Raw genomic sequence first — 19933 nt, 5'->3', positions numbered from 1 at the left:
TATACATCCTTCAGAGGAAAGAATGTCAAGTAAAATAAGACGAAATGAAAATGGAAGGTGTGAAATTTTCATTTTGAGATTGCATAAGAAATCAAATTCCTCTCACGTGCTATAGAATACCTAAACACTTTTGATTAAACCACTTTAGTTGTTATAATGACACCAAATTTGAAAGCCATCTGTGACTTTTCTGTTCTTACTCTGCAACAACCATGGCAATTACAAGTTAAAAAGTATGCAAATTTTAGAATGGAGAATGCGGGCATCGATCCCGCTACCTCTCGCATGCTAAGCGAGCGCTCTACCATTTGAGCTAATTCCCCTGTGTGCTCACTCAGCATCACATTTCAAAAGTAACGTTACTGCTGTCCACACTTTATTTTAAGTCTAATTGCCCATAACATGAGTGTTCAGTTCACTCCTAACTGATGCCTTAACTACACCTAGGGGATGTTTTACACTTCAGGTTGGCATGTTTAGTACTTGAATAGGAGTGATATCACTGTATGTTAACCTAGACTCAGGCCCTACCTAATCTTGGAGATACATTTCTCATGAATGAGTAACCAAGGGAGATACAATTTTTAGGAGTTAGTGCATGTCTAATGCAAGATTAATCACCATATTATGAGAGCCAATGCTATCATCCAGCAAAAAATACTTATTTTCGCCCAACGTGGGGCTCGAACCCACAACCCTGAGATTAAGAGTCTCATGCTCTACCGACTGAGCTAGCCGGGCTCCCACTTACATATGGTATGCAGACTCATCATTTTTTATTAAGGAAAACTGTTTCTGGATATTCCTCTGCTCTTGTTTTGCAAGGAATTTCACTTTTATACATCCTTCAGAGGAAAGAATGTCAAGTAAAATAAGACGAAATGAAAATGGAAGGTGTGAAATTTTCATTTTGAGATTGCATAAGAAATCAAATTCCTCTCACGTGCTATAGAATACCTAAACACTTTTGATTAAACCACTTTAGTTGTTATAATGACACCAAATTTGAAAGCCATCTGTGACTTTTCTGTTCTTACTCTGCAACAACCATGGCAATTACAAGTTAAAAAGTAAAATGTATGCAAATTTTAGAATGGAGAATGCTGGCATCGATCCCGCTACCTCTCGCATGCTAAGCGATCGCTCTACCATTTGAGCTAACTCCCCTGTGTGCTCACTCAGCATCACATTTCAAAAGTAACGTTACTGCTGTCCACACTTTATTTTAAGTCTAATTGCCCATAACATGAGTGTTCAGTTCACTCCTAACTGATGCCTTAACTACACCTAGGGGATGTTTTACACTTCAGGTTGGCATGTTTAGTACTTGAATAGGACTGATATCACTGTATGTTAACCTAGACTCAGGCCCTACCTAATCTTGGAGATACATTTCTCATGAATGAGTAACCAAGGGAGATACAATTTTTAGGAGTTAGTGCATGTCTAATGCAAGATTAATCACCATATTATGAGAGCCAATGCAATCATCCAGCAAAAAAATACTTATTTTCGCCCAACGTGGGGCTCGAACCCACGACCCTGAGATTAAGAGTCTCATGCTCTACCGACTGAGCTAGCCGGGCTCCCACTTAAATATGGTATGCAGACTCATCATTTTTTATTAAGGAAAACTGTTTCTGGATATTCCTCTGCTCTTGTTTTGCAAGGAACTTCACTTTTATACATCCTTCAGAGGAAAGAATGTCAAGTAAAATAAGACGAAATGAAAATGGAAGGTGTGAAATTTTCATTTTGAGATTGCATAAGAAATCAAATTCCTCTCACGTGCTATAGAATACCTAAACACTTTTGATTAAACCACTTTAGTTGTTATAATGACACCAAATTTGAAAGCCATCTGTGACTTTTCTGTTCTTACTCTGCAACAACCATGGCAATTACAAGTTAAAAAGTAAAATGTATGAAAATTTTAGAATGGAGAATGCGGGCATCGATCCCGCTACCTCTCACATGCTAAGAGAGCGCTCTACCATTTGAGCTAATTCCCCTGTGTGCTCACTCAGCATCACATTTCAAAAGTAACGTTACTGCTGTCCACACTTTATTTTAAGTCTAATTGCCCATAACATGAGTGTTCAGTTCACTCCTAACTGATGCCTTAACTACACCTAGGGGATGTTTTACACTTCAGGTTGGCATGTTTAGTACTTGAATAGGAGTGATATCACTGTATGTTAACCTAGACTCAGGCCCTACCTAATCTTGGAGATACATTTCTCATGAATGAGTAACCAAGGGAGATACAATTTTTAGGAGTTAGTGCATGTCTAATGCAAGATTAATCACCATATTATGCGAGCCAATGCAATAATCCAGCAAAAAATGCTTGTTTTCGCACAACTAGGGCTCGAACCCACGACCATGAGATTAAGAGTCTTATGCTCTACCGACTGAGCTAGCCGGGCTCCCACTTCAATATGGTATGCAGACTCATCATTTTTTATTAAGGAAAACCTTTTCTGGAAATTCCTCTGCTCTTGTTTGCAAGGAACTTCACTTTTATTCATCCTTCAGAGGAAAGAATGTCAAGTAAAATAAGACGAAATGAAAAAGGAAGTTGGGAAATTTTCATTTTGAGATTGCATAAGAAATCAAATTCCTCTCACGTGCTATAGAATACCTAAACACTTTTGATTAAACCACTTTAGTTGTTATAATGACACCAAATTTGAAAGCCATCTGTGATTTTTCTGTTCTTACTCTGCAACAACCATGGCAATTACAAGTTAAAATGTAAAATTTATGCAAATTTTAGAATGGAGAACGCGGTCATCGATCCCGCTACCTCTCGCATGCTAAGCGAGCGCCCTACCATTTGAGCTAATTCCCCTGCGTGCTCACTCAGCATCACATTTCAAAAGTAACGTTACTGCTGTTCACACTTTATTTTAAGTCTAATTGCCCATAACATGAGTTTTCAGTTCACTCCTAACTGATGCCTTAACTACACCTAGGGGATGTTTTACACTTCAGGTTGGCATGTTTAGTACTTGAATAGGAGTGATATCACTGTATGTTAACCTAGACTCAAGCCCTACCTAATCTTGGAGATACATTTCTCATGAATGAGTAACCAAGGGAGATACAATTTTTAGGAGTTAGTGCATGTCTAATGCAAGATTAATCACCATATTATGAGAGCCAATGCTATCATCCAGCAAAAAATACTCGTTTTTGCCCAACGTGGGGCTCGAACCCACGACCCTGAGATTAAGAGTCTCATGCTCTACCGACTGAGCTAGCCGGGCTCCCACTTAAATATGGTATGCAGACTCATCATTTTTTATTAAGGAAAACCGTTTCTGGATATTCCTCTGCTCTTGTTTTGCAAGGAACTTCACTTTTATACATCCTTCAGAGGAAAGAATGTCAAGTAAAATAAGACGAAATGAAAATGGAAGGTGTGAAATTTTCATTTTGAGATTGCATAAGAAATCAAATTCCTCTCACGTGCTATAGAATACCTAAACACTTTTGATTAAACCACTTTAGTTGTTATAATGACACCAAATTTGAAAGCCATCTGTGACTTTTCTGTTCTTACTCTGCAACAACCATGGCAATTACAAGTTAAAAAGTAAAATGTATACAAATTTTAGAATGGAGAATGCGGGCATCGATCCCGCTACCTCTCGCATGCTAAACGAGCGCTCTACCATTTGAGCTAATTCCCATGTGTGCTCACTCAGCATCACATTTCAAAAGTAACGTTACTGCTGTCCACACTTTATTTTAAGTCTAATTGCCCATAACATGAGTGTTCAGTTCACTCCTAACTGATGCCTTAACTACACCTAGGGGATGTTTTACACTTCAGGTTGGCATGTTTAGTACTTGGATAGGAGTGATATCACTGTATGTTAACCTAGACTCAGGCCCTACCTAATCTTGGAGATACATTTCTCATGAATGAGTAACCAAGGGAGATACAATTTTTAGGAGTTAGTGCATGTCTAATGCAAGATTAATCACCATATTATGAGAGCCAATGCAATCATCCAGCAAAAAATACTCATTTTCGCCCAACGTGGGGCTCGAACCCACGACCCTGAGATTAAGAGTCTCATGCTCTACCGACTGAGCTAGCCGGGCTCCCACTTAAATATGGAATGCAGACTCATCATTTTTTATTAAGGAAAACCGTTTCTGGATATTCCTCTGCTCTTGTTTTGCAAGGAACTTCACTTTTATACATCCTTCAGAGGAAAGAATGTCAAGTAAAATAAGACGAAATGAAAATGGAAGGTGTGAAATTTTCATTTTGAGATTGCATAAGAAATCAAATTCCTCTCACGTGCTATAGAATACCTAAACACTTTTGATTAAACCACTTTAGTTGTTATAATGACACCAAATTTGAAAGCCATCTGTGACTTTTCTGTTCTTACTCTGCAACAACCATGGCAATTACAAGTTAAAAAGTAAAATGTATGCAAATTTTAGAATGGAGAATGCGGGCATCGATCCCGCTACCTCTCGCATGCTAAGCGAGCGCTCTACCATTTGAGCTAATTCCCCTGTGTGTTCACTCAGCATCACATTTCAAAAGTAACGTTACTGCTGTCCACACTTTATTTTAAGGATAATTGCCCATAACATGAGTGTTCAGTTCACTCCTAACTGATGCCTTAACTACACCTAGGGGATGTTTTACACTTCAGGTTGGCATGTTTAGTACTTGAATAGGAGTGATATCACTGTATGTTAATCTAGACTCAGGCCCTACCTAATCTTGGAGATACATTTCTCATGAATGAGTAACCAAGGGAGATACAATTTTTAGGAGTTAGTGCATGTCTAATGCAAGATTAATCACCATATTATGAGAGCCAATGCAATCATCCAGCAAAAAATACTCGTTTTCGCCCAACGTGGGGCTCGAACCCACGACCCTGAGATTAAGAGTCTCATGCTCTACCGACTGAGCTAGCCGGGCTCCCACTTACATATGGTATGCAGACTCATCATTTTTTATTAAGGAAAACTGTTTCTGGATATTCCTCTGCTCTTGTTTTGCAAGGAACTTCACTTTTATACATCCTTCAGAGGAAAGAATGTCAAGTAAAATAAGACGAAATGAAAATGGAAGGTGTGAAATTTTCATTTTGAGATTGCATAAGAAATCAAATTCCTCTCACGTGCTATAGAATACCTAAACACTTTTGATTAAACCACTTTAGTTGTTATAATGACACCAAATTTGAAAGCCATCTGTGACTTTTTTGTTCTTACTCTGCAACAACCATGGCAATTACAAGTTAAAAAGTACAATGTATGCAAATTTTAGAATGGAGAATGCGGGCATCGATCCCGCTACCTCTCGCATGCTAAGCGAGCGCTCTACCATTTGAGCTAATTCCCCTGTGTGCTCACTCAGCATCACATTTCAAAAGTAACGTTCCTGCTGTCCACACTTTATTTTAAGTCTAATTGCCCATAACATGAGTGTTCAGTTCACTCCTAACTGATGCCCTAACTACACCTAGGGGATGTTTTACACTTCAGGTTGGCATGTTTAGTACTTGAATAGGAGTGATATCACTGTATGTTAACCTAGACTCAGGCCCTACCTAATCTTGGAGATACATTTCTCATGAATGAGTAACCAAGGGAGATACAATTTTTAGGAGTTAGTGCATGTCTAATGCAAGATTAATCACCATATTATGAGAGCCAATGCAATCATCCAGCAAAAAATACTTGTTTTCGCCCAACGTGGGGCTCGAACCCACGACCCTGAGATTAAGAGTCTCATGCTCTACCGACTGAGCTAGCCGGGCTCCCACTTAAACATGGTATGCAGACTCATCATTTTTTATTAAGGAAAACCGTTTCTGGATATTCCTCTGCTCTTGTTTTGCAAGGAACTTCACTTTTATACATCCTTCAGAGGAAAGAATGTCAAGTAAAATAAGACGAAATGAAAATGGAAGGTGTGAAATTTTCATTTTGAGATTGCATAAGAAATCAAATTCCTCTCACGTGCTATAGAATACCTAAACACTTTTGATTAAACCACTTTAGTTGTTATAATGACACCAAATTTGAAAGCCATCTGTGACTTTTCTGTTCTTACTCTGCAACAACCATGGCAATTACAAGTTAAAAAGTAAAATGTATGCAAATTTTAGAATGGAGAATGCGGGCATCGATCCCGCTACCTCTCGCATGCTAAGCGAGCGCTCTACCATTTGAGCTAATTCCCCTGTGTGCTCACTCAGCATCACATTTCAAAAGTAACGTTACTGCTGTCCACACTTTATTTTAAGTCTAATTGCCCATAACATGAGTGTTCAGTTCACTCCTAACTGATGCCTTAACTACACCTAGGGGATGTTTTACACTTCAGGTTGGCATGTTTAGTACTTGAATAGGAGTGATATCACTGTATGTTAACCTAGACTCAGGCCCTACCTAATCTTGGAGATACATTTCTCATGAATGAGTAACCAAGGGAGATACAATTTTTAGGAGTTAGTGCATGTCTAATGCAAGATTAATCACCATATTATGAGAGCCAATGCAATCATCCAGCAAAAAATACTCGTTTTCGCCCAACGTGGGGCTCGAACCCACGACCCTGAGATTAAGAGTCTCATAGCTCTACCGACTGAGCTAGCCGGGCTCCCACTTAAATATGGTATGCAGACTCATCATTTTTTATTAAGGAAAACCGTTTCTGGATATTCCTCTGCTCTTGTTTTGCAAGGAACTTCACTTTTATACATCCTTCAGAGGAAAGAATGTCAAGTAAAATAAGACGAAATGAAAATGGAAGGTGTGAAATTTTCATTTTGAGATTGCATAAGAAATCAAATTCCTCTCACGTGCTATAGAATACCTAAACACTTTTGATTAAACCACTTTAGTTGTTATAATGACACCAAATTTGAAAGCCATCTGTGACTTTTCTGTTCTTACTCTGCAACAACCATGGCAATTACAAGTTAAAAAGTAAAATGTATGCAAATTTTAGAATGGAGAATGCGGGCATCGATCCCGCTACCTCTCGCATGCTAAGCGAGCGCTCTACCATTTGAGCTAATTCCCCTGTGTGTTCACTCAGCATCACATTTCAAAAGTAACGTTACTGCTGTCCACACTTTATTTTAAGGATAATTGCCCATAACATGAGTGTTCAGTTCACTCCTAACTGATGCCTTAACTACACCTAGGGGATGTTTTACACTTCAGGTTGGCATGTTTAGTACTTGAATAGGAGTGATATCACTGTATGTTAACCTAGACTCAGGCCCTACCTAATCTTGGAGATACATTTCTCATGAATGAGTAACCAAGGGAGATACAATTTTTAGGAGTTAGTGCATGTCTAATGCAAGATTAATCACCATATTATGAGAGCCAATGCAATCATCCAGCAAAAAATACTCGTTTTCGCCCAACGTGGGGCTCGAACCCACGACCCTGAGATTAAGAGTCTCATGCTCTACCGACTGAGCTAGCCGGGCTCCCACTTACATATGGTATGCAGACTCATCATTTTTTATTAAGGAAAACTGTTTCTGGATATTCCTCTGCTCTTGTTTTGCAAGGAACTTCACTTTTATACATCCTTCAGAGGAAAGAATGTCAAGTAAAATAAGACGAAATGAAAATGGAAGGTGTGAAATTTTCATTTTGAGATTGCATAAGAAATCAAATTCCTCTCACGTGCTATAGAATACCTAAACACTTTTGATTAAACCACTTTAGTTGTTATAATGACACCAAATTTGAAAGCCATCTGTGACTTTTTTGTTCTTACTCTGCAACAACCATGGCAATTACAAGTTAAAAAGTACAATGTATGCAAATTTTAGAATGGAGAATGCGGGCATCGATCCCGCTACCTCTCGCATGCTAAGCGAGCGCTCTACCATTTGAGCTAATTCCCCTGTGTGCTCACTCAGCATCACATTTCAAAAGTAACGTTCCTGCTGTCCACACTTTATTTTAAGTCTAATTGCCCATAACATGAGTGTTCAGTTCACTCCTAACTGATGCCCTAACTACACCTAGGGGATGTTTTACACTTCAGGTTGGCATGTTTAGTACTTGAATAGGAGTGATATCACTGTATGTTAACCTAGACTCAGGCCCTACCTAATCTTGGAGATACATTTCTCATGAATGAGTAACCAAGGGAGATACAATTTTTAGGAGTTAGTGCATGTCTAATGCAAGATTAATCACCATATTATGAGAGCCAATGCAATCATCCAGCAAAAAATACTTGTTTTCGCCCAACGTGGGGCTCGAACCCACGACCCTGAGATTAAGAGTCTCATGCTCTACCGACTGAGCTAGCCGGGCTCCCACTTAAACATGGTATGCAGACTCATCATTTTTTATTAAGGAAAACCGTTTCTGGATATTCCTCTGCTCTTGTTTTGCAAGGAACTTCACTTTTATACATCCTTCAGAGGAAAGAATGTCAAGTAAAATAAGACGAAATGAAAATGGAAGGTGTGAAATTTTCATTTTGAGATTGCATAAGAAATCAAATTCCTCTCACGTGCTATAGAATACCTAAACACTTTTGATTAAACCACTTTAGTTGTTATAATGACACCAAATTTGAAAGCCATCTGTGACTTTTCTGTTCTTACTCTGCAACAACCATGGCAATTACAAGTTAAAAAGTAAAATGTATGCAAATTTTAGAATGGAGAATGCGGGCATCGATCCCGCTACCTCTCGCATGCTAAGCGAGCGCTCTACCATTTGAGCTAATTCCCCTGTGTGCTCACTCAGCATCACATTTCAAAAGTAACGTTACTGCTGTCCACACTTTATTTTAAGTCTAATTGCCCATAACATGAGTGTTCAGTTCACTCCTAACTGATGCCTTAACTACACCTAGGGGATGTTTTACACTTCAGGTTGGCATGTTTAGTACTTGAATAGGAGTGATATCACTGTATGTTAACCTAGACTCAGGCCCTACCTAATCTTGGAGATACATTTCTCATGAATGAGTAACCAAGGGAGATACAATTTTTAGGAGTTAGTGCATGTCTAATGCAAGATTAATCACCATATTATGAGAGCCAATGCAATCATCCAGCAAAAAATACTCGTTTTCGCCCAACGTGGGGCTCGAACCCACGACCCTGAGATTAAGAGTCTCATAGCTCTACCGACTGAGCTAGCCGGGCTCCCACTTAAATATGGTATGCAGACTCATCATTTTTTATTAAGGAAAACCGTTTCTGGATATTCCTCTGCTCTTGTTTTGCAAGGAACTTCACTTTTATACATCCTTCAGAGGAAAGAATGTCAAGTAAAATAAGACGAAATGAAAATGGAAGGTGTGAAATTTTCATTTTGAGATTGCATAAGAAATCAAATTCCTCTCACGTGCTATAGAATACCTAAACACTTTTGATTAAACCACTTTAGTTGTTATAATGACACCAAATTTGAAAGCCATCTGTGACTTTTCTGTTCTTACTCTGCAACAACCATGGCAATTACAAGTTAAAAAGTAAAATGTATGCAAATTTTAGAATGGAGAATGCGGGCATCGATCCCGCTACCGCTCGCATGCTAAGCGAGCGCTCTAGCATTTGAGCTAATTCCCTTGTGTGCTCACTCAGCATCACATTTCAAAAGTAACGTTACTGCTGTCCACACTTTATTTTAAGTCTAATGGCCCATAACATGAGTGTTCAGTTCACTCCTAACTGATGCCTTAACTACACCTAGGGGATGTTTTACACTTCAGGTTGGCATGTTTAGTACTTGAATAGGAGTGATATCACTGTATGTTAACCTAGACTCAGGCCCTACCTAATCTTGGAGATACATTTCTCATGAATGAGTAACCAAGGGAGATACAATTTTTAGGAGTTAGTGCATGTCTAATGCAAGATTAATCACCATATTATGAGAGCCAATGCAATCATCCAGCAAAAAATACTCGTTTTCGCCCAACGTGGGGCTCGAACCCACGACCCTGAGATTAAGAGTCTCATGCTCTACCGACTGAGCTAGCCGGGCTCCCACTTAAATATGGTATGCAGACTCATCATTTTTTTATTAAGGAAAACCGTTTCTGGATATTCCTCTGCTCTTGTTTTGCAAGGAACTTCACTTTTATACATCCTTCAGAGGAAAGAATGTCAAGTAAAATAAGACGAAATGAAAATGGAAGGTGTGAAATTTTCATTTTGAGATTGCATAAGAAATCAAATTCCTCTCAAGTGCTATAGAATACCTAAACACTTTTGATTAAACCACTTTAGTTGTTATAATGACACCAAATGTGAAAGCCATCTGTGACTTTTCTGTTCTTACTCTGCAACAACCATGGCAATTACAAGTTAAAAAGTAAAATGTATGCAAATTTTAGAATGGAGAATGCGGGCATCGATCCCGCTACCTCTCGCATGCTAAGCGAGCGCTCTACCATTTGAGCTAACTCCCCTGTGTGCTCACTCAGCATCACATTTCAAAAGTAACGTTACTGCTGTCCACACTTTATTTTAAGTCTAATTGCCCATAACATGAGTGTTCAGTTCACTCCTAACTGATGCCTTAACTACACCTAGGGGATGTTTTACACTTCAGGTTGGCATGTTTAGTACTTGAATAGGAGTGATATCACTGTATGTTAACCTAGACTCAGGCCCTACCTAATCTTGGAGATACATTTCTCATGAATGAGTAACCAAGGGAGATACAATTTTTAGGAGTTAGTGCATGTCTAATGCAAGATTAATCACCATATTATGAGAGCCAATGCAATCATCCAGCAAAAAAATACTTATTTTCGCCCAACGTGGGGCTCGAACCCACGACCCTGAGATTAAGAGTCTCATGCTCTACCGACTGAGCTAGCCGGGCTCCCACTTAAATATGGTATGCAGACTCATCATTTTTTATTAAGGAAAACTGTTTCTGGATATTCCTCTGCTCTTGTTTGCAAGGAACTTCACTTTTATTCATCCTTCAGAGGAAAGAATGTCAAGTAAAATAAGACGAAATGAAAAAGGAAGTTGGGAAATTTTCATTTTGAGATTGCATAAGAAATCAAATTCCTCTCACGTGCTATAGAATACCTAAACACTTTTGATTAAACCACTTTAGTTGTTATAATGACACCAAATTTGAAAGCCATCTGTGACTTTTCTGTTCTTACTCTGCAACAACCATGGCAATTACAAGTTAAAAAGTAAAATGTATGCAAATTTTAGAATGGAGAATGCGGGCATCGATCCCGCTACCTCTCACATGCTAAGCGAGCGCTCTACCATTTGAGCTAATTCCCCTGTGTGCTCACTCAGCATCACATTTCAAAAGTAACGTTACTGCTGTCCACACTTTATTTTAAGTCTAATTGCCCATAACATGAGTGTTCAGTTCACTCCTAACTGATGCCTTAACTACACCTAGGGGATGTTTTACACTTCAGGTTGGCATGTTTAGTACTTGAATAGGAGTGATATCACTGTATGTTAACCTAGACTCAAGCCCTACCTAATCTTGGAGATACATTTCTCATGAATGAGTAACCAAGGGAGATACAATTTTTAGGAGTTAGTGCATGTCTAATGCAAGATTAATCACCATATTATGAGAGCCAATGCTATCATCCAGCAAAAAATACTCGTTTTCGCCCAACGTGGGGCTCGAACCCACGACCCTGAGATTAAGAGTCTCATGCTCTACCGACTGAGCTAGCCGGGCTCCCACTTAAATATGGTATGCAGACTCATCATTTTTTATTAAGGAAAACTGTTTCTGGATATTCCTCTGCTCTTGTTTTGCAAGGAACTTCACTTTTATACATCCTTCAGAGGAAAGAATGTCAAGTAAAATAAGACGAAATGAAAATGGAAGGTGTGAAATTTTCATTTTGAGATTGCATAAGAAATCAAATTCCTCTCACGTGCTATAGAATACCTAAACACTTTTGATTAAACCACTTTAGTTGTTATAATGACACCAAATTTGAAAGCCATCTGTGACTTTTCTGTTCTTACTCTGCAACAACCATGGCAATTACAAGTTAAAAAGTAAAATGTATGCAAATTTTAGAATGGAGAATGCGGGCATCGATCCCGCTACCTCTCGCATGCTAAGCGAGCGCTCTACCATTTGAGCTAATTCCCCTGTGTGCTCACTCAGCATCACATTTCAAAAGTAACGTTACTGCTGTCCACACTTTATTTTAAGTCTAATTGCCCATAACATGAGTGTTCAGTTCACTCCTAACTGATGCCTTAACTACACCTAGGGGATGTTTTACACTTCAGGTTGGCATGTTTAGTACTTGAATAGGAGTGATATCACTGTATGTTAACCTAGACTCAGGCCCTACCTAATCTTGGAGATACATTTCTCATGAATGAGTAACCAAGGGAGATACAATTTTTAGGAGTTAGTGCATGTCTAATGCAAGATTAATCACCATATTATGAGAGCCAATGCAATCATCCAGCAAAAAATACTCGTTTTCGCCCAACGTGGGGCTCGAACCCACGACCCTGAGATTAAGAGTCTCATGCTCTACCGACTGAGCTAGCCGGGCTCCCACTTAAATATGGTATGCAGACTCATCATTTTTTATTAAGGAAAACTGTTTCTGGATATTCCTCTGCTCTTGTTTGCAAGGAACTTCACTTTTATTCATCCTTCAGAGGAAAGAATGTCAAGTAAAATAAGACGAAATGAAAAAGGAAGTTGGGAAATTTTCATTTTGAGATTGCATAAGAAATCAAATTCCTCTCACGTGCTATAGAATACCTAAACACTTTTGATTAAACCACTTTAGTTGTTATAATGACACCAAATTTGAAAGCCATCTGTGACTTTTCTGTTCTTACTCTGCAACAACCATGGCAATTACAAGTTAAAAAGTAAAATGTATGCAAATTTTAGAATGGAGAATGCGGGCATCGATCCCGCTACCTCTCACATGCTAAGCGAGCGCTCTACCATTTGAGCTAATTCCCCTGTGTGCTCACTCAGCATCACATTTCAAAAGTAACGTTACTGCTGTCCACACTTTATTTTAAGTCTAATTGCCCATAACATGAGTGTTCAGTTCACTCCTAACTGATGCCTTAACTACACCTAGGGGATGTTTTACACTTCAGGTTGGCATGTTTAGTACTTGAATAGGAGTGATATCACTGTATGTTAACCTAGACTCAAGCCCTACCTAATCTTGGAGATACATTTCTCATGAATGAGTAACCAAGGGAGATACAATTTTTAGGAGTTAGTGCATGTCTAATGCAAGATTAATCACCATATTATGAGAGCCAATGCTATCATCCAGCAAAAAATACTCGTTTTCGCCCAACGTGGGGCTCGAACCCACGACCCTGAGATTAAGAGTCTCATGCTCTACCGACTGAGCTAGCCGGGCTCCCACTTAAATATGGTATGCAGACTCATCATTTTTTATTAAGGAAAACTGTTTCTGGATATTCCTCTGCTCTTGTTTTGCAAGGAACTTCACTTTTATACATCCTTCAGAGGAAAGAATGTCAAGTAAAATAAGACGAAATGAAAATGGAAGGTGTGAAATTTTCATTTTGAGATTGCATAAGAAATCAAATTCCTCTCACGTGCTATAGAATACCTAAACACTTTTGATTAAACCACTTTAGTTGTTATAATGACACCAAATTTGAAAGCCATCTGTGACTTTTCTGTTCTTACTCTGCAACAACCATGGCAATTACAAGTTAAAAAGTAAAATGTATGCAAATTTTAGAATGGAGAATGCGGCCATCGATCCCGCTACCTCTCGCATGCTAAGCGAGCGCTCTACCATTTGAGCTAATTCCCCTGTGTGCTCACTCAGCATCACATTTCAAAAGTAACGTTACTGCTGTCCACACTTTATTTTAAGTCTAATTGCCCATAACATGAGTGTTCAGTTCACTCCTAACTGATGCCTTAACTACACCTAGGGGATGTTTTACACTTCAGGTTGGCATGTTTAGTACTTGAATAGGAGTGATATCACTGTATGTTAACCTAGACTCAGGCCCTACCTAATCTTGGAGATACATTTCTCATGAATGAGTAACCAAGGGAGATACAATTTTTAGGAGTTAGTGCATGTCTAATGCAAGATTAATCACCATATTATGAGAGCCAATGCAATCATCCAGCAAAAAATACTCGTTTTCGCCCAACGTGGGGCTCGAACCCACGACCCTGAGATTAAGAGTCTCATAGCTCTACCGACTGAGCTAGCCGGGCTCCCACTTAAATATGGTATGCAGACTCATCATTTTTTATTAAGGAAAACCGTTTCTGGATATTCCTCTGCTCTTGTTTTGCAAGGAACTTCACTTTTATACATCCTTCAGAGGAAAGAATGTCAAGTAAAATAAGACGAAATGAAAATGGAAGGTGTGAAATTTTCATTTTGAGATTGCATAAGAAATCAAATTCCTCTCACGTGCTATAGAATACCTAAACACTTTTGATTAAACCACTTTAGTTGTTATAATGACACCAAATTTGAAAGCCATCTGTGACTTTTCTGTTCTTACTCTGCAACAACCATGGCAATTACAAGTTAAAAAGTAAAATGTATGCAAATTTTAGAATGGAGAATGCGGGCATCGATCCCGCTACCTGTCGCATGCTAAGCGAGCGCTCTACCATTTGAGCTAATTCCCCTGTGTGCTCACTCAGCATCACATTTCAAAAGTAACGTTACTGCTGTCCACACTTTATTTTAAGTCTAATTGCCCATAACAAGAGTGTTCAGTTCACTCCTAACTGATGCCTTAACTACACCTAGGGGATGTTTTACACTTCAGGTTGGCATGTTTAGTACTTGAATAGGAGTGATATCACTGTATGTTAACCTAGACTCAGGCCCCACCTAATCTTGGAGATACATTTCTCATGAATGAGTAACCAAGGGAGATACAATTTTTAGGAGTTAGTGCATGTCTAATGCAAGATTAATCACCATATTATGAGAGCCAATGCAATCATCCAGCAAAAAATACTCGTTTTCGCCCAACGTGGGGCTCGAACCCACGACCCTGAGATTAAGAGTCTCATAGCTCTACCGACTGAGCTAGCCGGGCTCCCACTTAAATATGGTATGCAGACTCATCATTTTTTATTAAGGAAAACCGTTTCTGGATATTCCTCTGCTCTTGTTTTGCAAGGAACTTCACTTTTATACATCCTTCAGAGGAAAGAATGTCAAGTAAAATAAGACGAAATGAAAATGGAAGGTGTGAAATTTTCATTTTGAGATTGCATAAGAAATCAAATTCCTCTCACGTGCTATAGAATACCTAAACACTTTTGATTAAACCACTTTAGTTGTTATAATGACACCAAATTTGAAAGCCATCTGTGACTTTTCTGTTCTTACTCTGCAACAACCATGGCAATTACAAGTTAAAAAGTAAAATGTATGCAAATTTTAGAATGGAGAATGCGGGCATCGATCCCGCTACCTCTCGCATGCTAAGCGAGCGCTCTACCATTTGAGCTAATTCCCCTGTGTGCTCACTCAGCATCACATTTCAAAAGTAACGTTACTGCTGTCCACACTTTATTTTAAGTCTAATTGCCCATAACATGAGTGTTCAGTTCACTCCTAACTGATGCCTTAACTACACCTAGGGGATGTTTTACACTTCAGGTTGGCATGTTTAGTACTTGAATAGGAGTGATATCACTGTATGTTAACCTAGACTCAGGCCCTACCTAATCTTGGAGATACATTTCTCATGAATGAGTAACCAAGGGAGATACAATTTTTAGGAGTTAGTGCATGTCTAATGCAAGATTAATCACCATATTATGAGAGCCAATGCAATCATCCAGCAAAAAATACTCGTTTTCGCCCAACGTGGGGCTCGAACCCACGACCCTGAGATTAAGAGTCTCATAGCTCTACCGACTGAGCTAGCCGGGCTCCCACTTAAATATGGTATGCAGACTCATCATTTTTTATTAAGGAAAACTGTTTCTGGATATTCCTCTGCTCTTGTTTTGCAAGGAACTTCACTTTTATACATCCTTCAGAGGAAAGAATGTCAAGTAAAATAAGACGAAATGAAAATGGAAGGTGTGAAATTTTCATTTTGAGATTGCATAAGAAATCAAATTCCTCTCACGTGCTATAGAATACCTAAACACTTTTGATTAAACCACTTTAGTTGTTATAATGACACCAAATTTGAAAGCCATCTGTGACTTTTCTGTTCTTACTCTGCAACAACCATGGCAATTACAAGTTAAAAAGTAAAATATATGCAAGTTTTAGAATGGAGAATGCGGGCATCGATCCCGCTACCTGTCGCATGCTAAGCGAGCGCTCTACCATTTGAGCTAATTCCCCTGTGTGCTCACTCAGCATCACATTTCAAAAGTAACGTTACTGCTGTCCACACTTTATTTTAAGTCTAATTGCCCATAACATGAGTGTTCAGTTCACTCCTAACTGATGCCTTAACTACACCTAGGGGATGTTTTACACTTCAGGTTGGCATGTTTAGTACTTGAATAGGAGTGATATCACTGTATGTTAACCTAGACTCAGGCCCCACCTAATCTTGGAGATACATTTCTCATGAATGAGTAACCAAGGGAGATACAATTTTTAGGAGTTAGTGCATGTCTAATGCAAGATTAATCACCATATTATGAGAGCCAATGCAATCATCCAGCAAAAAATACTCGTTTTCGCCCAACGTGGGGCTCGAACCCACGACCCTGAGATTAAGAGTCTCATAGCTCTACCGACTGAGCTAGCCGGGCTCCCACTTAAATATGGTATGCAGACTCATCATTTTTTATTAAGGAAAACCGTTTCTGGATATTCCTCTGCTCTTGTTTTGCAAGGAACTTCACTTTTATACATCCTTCAGAGGAAAGAATGTCAAGTAAAATAAGACGAAATGAAAATGGAAGGTGTGAAATTTTCATTTTGAGATTGCATAAGAAATCAAATTCCTCTCACGTGCTATAGAATACCTAAACACTTTTGATTAAACCACTTTAGTTGTTATAATGACACCAAATTTGAAAGCCATCTGTGACTTTTCTGTTCTTACTCTGCAACAACCATGGCAATTACAAGTTAAAAAGTAATATGTATGCAAATTTTAGAATGGAGAATGCGGGCATCGATCCCGCTACCGCTCGCATGCTAAGCGAGCGCTCTAGCATTTGAGCTAATTCCCTTGTGTGCTCACTCAGCATCACATTTCAAAAGTAACGTTACTGCTGTCCACACTTTATTTTAAGTCTAATTGCCCATAACATGAGTGTTCAGTTCACTCCTAACTGATGCCTTAACTACACCTAGGGGATGTTTTACACTTCAGGTTGGCATGTTTAGTACTTGAATAGGAGTGATATCACTGTATGTAAACCTAGACTCAGGCCCCACCTAATCTTGGAGATACATTTCTCATGAATGAGTAACCAAGGGAGATACAATTTTTAGGAGTTAGTGCATGTCTAATGCAAGATTAATCACCATATTATGAGAGCCAATGCAATCATCCAGCAAAAAATACTCGTTTTCGCCCAACGTGGGGCTCGAACCCACGACCCTGAGATTAAGAGTCTCATAGCTCTACCGACTGAGCTAGCCGGGCTCCCACTTAAATATGGTATGCAGACTCATCATTTTTTATTAAGGAAAACCGTTTCTGGATATTCCTCTGCTCTTGTTTTGCAAGGAACTTCACTTTTATACATCCTTCAGAGGAAAGAATGTCAAGTAAAATAAGACGAAATGAAAATGGAAGGTGTGAAATTTTCATTTTGAGATTGCATAAGAAATCAAATTCCTCTCACGTGCTATAGAATACCTAAACACTTTTGATTAAACCACTTTAGTTGTTATAATGACACCAAATTTGAAAGCCATCTGTGACTTTTCTGTTCTTACTCTGCAACAACCATGGCAATTACAAGTTAAAAAGTAAAATGTATGCAAATTTTAGAATGGAGAATGCGGGCATCGATCCCGCTACCGCTCGCATGCTAAGCGAGCGCTCTAGCATTTGAGCTAATTCCCTTGTGTGCTCACTCAGCATCACATTTCAAAAGTAACGTTACTGCTGTCCACACTTTATTTTAAGTCTAATGGCCCATAACATGAGTGTTCAGTTCACTCCTAACTGATGCCTTAACTACACCTAGGGGATGTTTTACACTTCAGGTTGGCATGTTTAGTACTTGAATAGGAGTGATATCACTGTATGTTAACCTAGACTCAGGCCCCACCTAATCTTGGAGATACATTTCTCATGAATGAGTAACCAAGGGAGATACAATTTTTAGGAGTTAGTGCATGTCTAATGCAAGATTAATCACCATATTATGAGAGCCAATGCAATCATCCAGCAAAAAATACTCGTTTTCGCCCAACGTGGGGCTCGAACCCACGACCCTGAGATTAAGAGTCTCATAGCTCTACCGACTGAGCTAGCCGGGCTCCCACTTAAATATGGTATGCAGACTCATCATTTTTTATTAAGGAAAACCGTTTCTGGATATTCCTCTGCTCTTGTTTTGCAAGGAACTTCACTTTTATACATCCTTCAGAGGAAAGAATGTCAAGTAAAATAAGACGAAATGAAAATGGAAGGTGTGAAATTTTCATTTTGGGATTGCATAAGAAATCAAATTCCTCTCACGTGCTATAGAATACCTAAACACTTTTGATTAAACCACTTTAGTTGTTATAATGACACCAAATTTGAAAGCCATCTGTGACTTTTCTGTTCTTACTCTGCAACAACCATGGCAATTACAAGTTAAAAAGTAAAATGTATGCAAATTTTAGAATGGAGAATGCGGGCATCGATCCCGCTACCTGTCGCATGCTAAGCGAGCGCTCTACCATTTGAGCTAATTCCCCTGTGTGCTCACTCAGCATCACATTTCAAAAGTAACGTTACTGCTGTCCACACTTTATTTTAAGTCTAATTGCCCATAACATGAGTGTTCAGTTCACTCCTAACTGATGCCTTAACTACACCTAGGGGATGTTTTACACTTCAGGTTGGCATGTTTAGTACTTGAATAGGAGTGATATCACTGTATGTTAACCTAGACTCAGGCCCCACCTAATCTTGGAGATACATTTCTCATGAATGAGTAACCAAGGGAGATACAATTTTTAGGAGTTAGTGCATGTCTAATGCAAGATTAATCACCATATTATGAGAGCCAATGCAATCATCCAGCAAAAAATACTCGTTTTCGCCCAACGTGGGGCTCGAACCCACGACCCTGAGATTAAGAGTCTCATAGCTCTACCGACTGAGCTAGCCGGGCTCCCACTTAAATATGGTATGCAGACTCATCATTTTTTATTAAGGAAAACCGTTTCTGGATATTCCTCTGCTCTTGTTTTGCAAGGAACTTCACTTTTATACATCCTTCAGAGGAAAGAATGTCAAGTAAAATAAGACGAAATGAAAATGGAAGGTGTGAAATTTTCATTTTGAGATTGCATAAGAAATCAAATTCCTCTCACGTGCTATAGAATACCTAAACACTTTTGATTAAACCACTTTAGTTGTTATAATGACACCAAATTTGAAAGCCATCTGTGACTTTTCTGTTCTTACTCTGCAACAACCATGGCAATTACAAGTTAAAAAGTAAAATGTATGCAAATTTTAGAATGGAGAATGCGGGCATCGATCCCGCTACCTCTCGCATGCTAAGCGAGCGCTCTACCATTTGAGCTAATTCCCCTGTGTGCTCACTCAGCATCACATTTCAAAAGTAACGTTACTGCTGTCCACACTTTATTTTAAGTCTAATTGCCCATAACATGAGTGTTCAGTTCACTCCTAACTGATGCCTTAACTACACCTAGGGGATGTTTTACACTTCAGGTTGGCATGTTTAGTACTTGAATAGGAGTGATATCACTGTATGTTAA

The 19933-nt window shown here is 38.9% G+C and overlaps 23 non-coding genes across 23 annotated transcripts; all 23 read right to left on the bottom strand.

Annotated features, from left to right (window-relative positions):
* Positions 1-250: 250 nt before the first annotated feature.
* Positions 251-323, bottom strand: TRNAA-AGC (transfer RNA alanine (anticodon AGC)). Its single transcript has one exon. It is a non-coding gene; the product is annotated as a tRNA-Ala (tRNA).
* Positions 324-1513: 1190 nt separating this feature from the next.
* Positions 1514-1586, bottom strand: TRNAK-CUU (transfer RNA lysine (anticodon CUU)). The gene has a single exon. It is a non-coding gene; the product is annotated as a tRNA-Lys (tRNA).
* Positions 1587-3199: 1613 nt separating this feature from the next.
* Positions 3200-3272, bottom strand: TRNAK-CUU (transfer RNA lysine (anticodon CUU)). The gene has a single exon. It is a non-coding gene; the product is annotated as a tRNA-Lys (tRNA).
* Positions 3273-4043: 771 nt separating this feature from the next.
* Positions 4044-4116, bottom strand: TRNAK-CUU (transfer RNA lysine (anticodon CUU)). Its single transcript has one exon. It is a non-coding gene; the product is annotated as a tRNA-Lys (tRNA).
* Positions 4117-4469: 353 nt separating this feature from the next.
* Positions 4470-4542, bottom strand: TRNAA-AGC (transfer RNA alanine (anticodon AGC)). Its single transcript has one exon. It is a non-coding gene; the product is annotated as a tRNA-Ala (tRNA).
* A 345-nt stretch (positions 4543-4887) lies between these two features.
* TRNAK-CUU (transfer RNA lysine (anticodon CUU)) lies at positions 4888-4960 on the bottom strand. Its single transcript has one exon. It is a non-coding gene; the product is annotated as a tRNA-Lys (tRNA).
* A 353-nt stretch (positions 4961-5313) lies between these two features.
* TRNAA-AGC (transfer RNA alanine (anticodon AGC)) lies at positions 5314-5386 on the bottom strand. Its single transcript has one exon. It is a non-coding gene; the product is annotated as a tRNA-Ala (tRNA).
* A 345-nt stretch (positions 5387-5731) lies between these two features.
* TRNAK-CUU (transfer RNA lysine (anticodon CUU)) lies at positions 5732-5804 on the bottom strand. The gene has a single exon. It is a non-coding gene; the product is annotated as a tRNA-Lys (tRNA).
* A 353-nt stretch (positions 5805-6157) lies between these two features.
* Positions 6158-6230, bottom strand: TRNAA-AGC (transfer RNA alanine (anticodon AGC)). Its single transcript has one exon. It is a non-coding gene; the product is annotated as a tRNA-Ala (tRNA).
* Positions 6231-7002: 772 nt separating this feature from the next.
* On the bottom strand, positions 7003-7075 carry TRNAA-AGC (transfer RNA alanine (anticodon AGC)). The gene has a single exon. It is a non-coding gene; the product is annotated as a tRNA-Ala (tRNA).
* Positions 7076-7420: 345 nt separating this feature from the next.
* TRNAK-CUU (transfer RNA lysine (anticodon CUU)) lies at positions 7421-7493 on the bottom strand. Its single transcript has one exon. It is a non-coding gene; the product is annotated as a tRNA-Lys (tRNA).
* A 353-nt stretch (positions 7494-7846) lies between these two features.
* Positions 7847-7919, bottom strand: TRNAA-AGC (transfer RNA alanine (anticodon AGC)). Its single transcript has one exon. It is a non-coding gene; the product is annotated as a tRNA-Ala (tRNA).
* A 345-nt stretch (positions 7920-8264) lies between these two features.
* Positions 8265-8337, bottom strand: TRNAK-CUU (transfer RNA lysine (anticodon CUU)). The gene has a single exon. It is a non-coding gene; the product is annotated as a tRNA-Lys (tRNA).
* Positions 8338-8690: 353 nt separating this feature from the next.
* TRNAA-AGC (transfer RNA alanine (anticodon AGC)) lies at positions 8691-8763 on the bottom strand. Its single transcript has one exon. It is a non-coding gene; the product is annotated as a tRNA-Ala (tRNA).
* Positions 8764-9953: 1190 nt separating this feature from the next.
* Positions 9954-10026, bottom strand: TRNAK-CUU (transfer RNA lysine (anticodon CUU)). Its single transcript has one exon. It is a non-coding gene; the product is annotated as a tRNA-Lys (tRNA).
* A 354-nt stretch (positions 10027-10380) lies between these two features.
* TRNAA-AGC (transfer RNA alanine (anticodon AGC)) lies at positions 10381-10453 on the bottom strand. Its single transcript has one exon. It is a non-coding gene; the product is annotated as a tRNA-Ala (tRNA).
* Positions 10454-10799: 346 nt separating this feature from the next.
* Positions 10800-10872, bottom strand: TRNAK-CUU (transfer RNA lysine (anticodon CUU)). The gene has a single exon. It is a non-coding gene; the product is annotated as a tRNA-Lys (tRNA).
* A 770-nt stretch (positions 10873-11642) lies between these two features.
* On the bottom strand, positions 11643-11715 carry TRNAK-CUU (transfer RNA lysine (anticodon CUU)). The gene has a single exon. It is a non-coding gene; the product is annotated as a tRNA-Lys (tRNA).
* A 353-nt stretch (positions 11716-12068) lies between these two features.
* Positions 12069-12141, bottom strand: TRNAA-AGC (transfer RNA alanine (anticodon AGC)). Its single transcript has one exon. It is a non-coding gene; the product is annotated as a tRNA-Ala (tRNA).
* Positions 12142-12486: 345 nt separating this feature from the next.
* Positions 12487-12559, bottom strand: TRNAK-CUU (transfer RNA lysine (anticodon CUU)). The gene has a single exon. It is a non-coding gene; the product is annotated as a tRNA-Lys (tRNA).
* A 770-nt stretch (positions 12560-13329) lies between these two features.
* TRNAK-CUU (transfer RNA lysine (anticodon CUU)) lies at positions 13330-13402 on the bottom strand. Its single transcript has one exon. It is a non-coding gene; the product is annotated as a tRNA-Lys (tRNA).
* A 2043-nt stretch (positions 13403-15445) lies between these two features.
* TRNAA-AGC (transfer RNA alanine (anticodon AGC)) lies at positions 15446-15518 on the bottom strand. The gene has a single exon. It is a non-coding gene; the product is annotated as a tRNA-Ala (tRNA).
* Positions 15519-19670: 4152 nt separating this feature from the next.
* On the bottom strand, positions 19671-19743 carry TRNAA-AGC (transfer RNA alanine (anticodon AGC)). Its single transcript has one exon. It is a non-coding gene; the product is annotated as a tRNA-Ala (tRNA).
* Positions 19744-19933: the final 190 nt, after the last annotated feature.

This window comes from Triturus cristatus, chromosome 4_1, assembly GCF_964204655.1.
Source record: "Triturus cristatus chromosome 4_1, aTriCri1.1, whole genome shotgun sequence".
In the NCBI taxonomy this organism is placed as follows: domain Eukaryota; kingdom Metazoa; phylum Chordata; class Amphibia; order Caudata; family Salamandridae; genus Triturus; species Triturus cristatus.
This window is presented reverse-complemented; position numbering and strand designations above follow the sequence as displayed.